Source organism: Adiantum capillus-veneris, chromosome 9, assembly GCF_014529385.1.
Source record: "Adiantum capillus-veneris isolate H3 chromosome 9, ASM1452938v2, whole genome shotgun sequence".
NCBI lineage: Eukaryota > Viridiplantae > Streptophyta > Polypodiopsida > Polypodiales > Pteridaceae > Adiantum > Adiantum capillus-veneris.
This window is the reverse complement of record NC_140939.1, coordinates 120,337,115-120,338,438: the sequence shown is the minus strand read 5'-3', so window position 1 is coordinate 120,338,438 and position 1,324 is coordinate 120,337,115.

The window sequence follows — 1,324 nt, the reverse complement described above, 5'->3', positions numbered from 1 at the left end:
TGAATTCATGAGACATATACTCCCCCCCTCGATCGGAACGGAGGGTGCCCATAGTACATTTCGAGACATTTTCAGCCATAGCCAGAAATTGTTTGAAGCACATAAAAACTTTGGACTTTGCTTTAAGCGGAAATACCCATGCATGCCTGGAGTAATCATCAATGAAAGTCACGAAATAAAGGTAATTGCCCAAGGACGGAGTTTGCATGGGCCCACGAACATCACTATGCACAAGCTGCAACCTGCATGTGGCCCGAACTGAACCATCCTTTGGAAACTTAGAACGTTGCATCTTACCCAAAATACTGCCTTCACAAACATGTTTGATAGGTGCTTCAAGAGGCGGCAAAGAAGCAACCATATCAGCTTTCTGTAAACGCAGCAAACTGGAAAAATTTAGATGACCAAAACGTGCATGCCAAAGTTTTGCATCTGAAATAGCCCTTGAATCTGCAAAACAGCATTTGCAAAATTTTGTCCACACTTGTCATACAGAGTGAGCTTATACAGCTCACGACACAAAAGGCCAGATGCAACAATTTCATCACCAAAGCTGCATTTGTAGTGGAACCACCATCTTTCTTCTTAGCCTCTTTGGCCTTCAACTTAGGACATGACTTGATCAATGATAATTAGCTTTACAATAATATGGCAACGCATCTTCTTTTTGCCCTTATCACCAGAATTTCTAGATGAATTGCTGCCAGCAGAAGCATTAGGAACAGAATTTTTGCCACTCGTAGCCGCGAACCATTAGAAGTGGCTGCATTGATGTTACCACCCTTTTTTTGAGAAGCAATAAAAGCCTGTTCAACTGCACGCTTCCTAGTCCTGTTTTTTCTGGAAAGTGACCCTTGCAACAACAATGTGCATAATGCATCAAACTTGACAACTTCAGGATTTCCTTGGGTCATAAGTTTCCAAGTACTAGCAAAAGTCTGGTAAGAATCTGGTAAGGCATCAACAACAGTCTGCACAAGGGAACTGTCTGAAATGACTTCACCTGCAGAAATAAGTTGCTCATTGATATCCTTGACACTAGCAAGGAAAGTGTCCATATCATCTTTCTCATGCATATATTCGACTCCAGCTCTTTACCAAGCAAAGCAATTTTAGCCTCATTGTGACTTGCATAAAGACCAACCAAAGTATCTCAAGCCTGTTTTGCAGATTTTGTTGAATGGATGTGAGGAACAATGGTGCGCTTCACAGACAACGCAATCAATGCATGAGCCTACGCATCCTTTACATCCCAACGAGCTTGTTCTGCCGTACAACAGCAATCCTTGTAGGAAGACCTGCAACATCCTCAACATCGCCTACA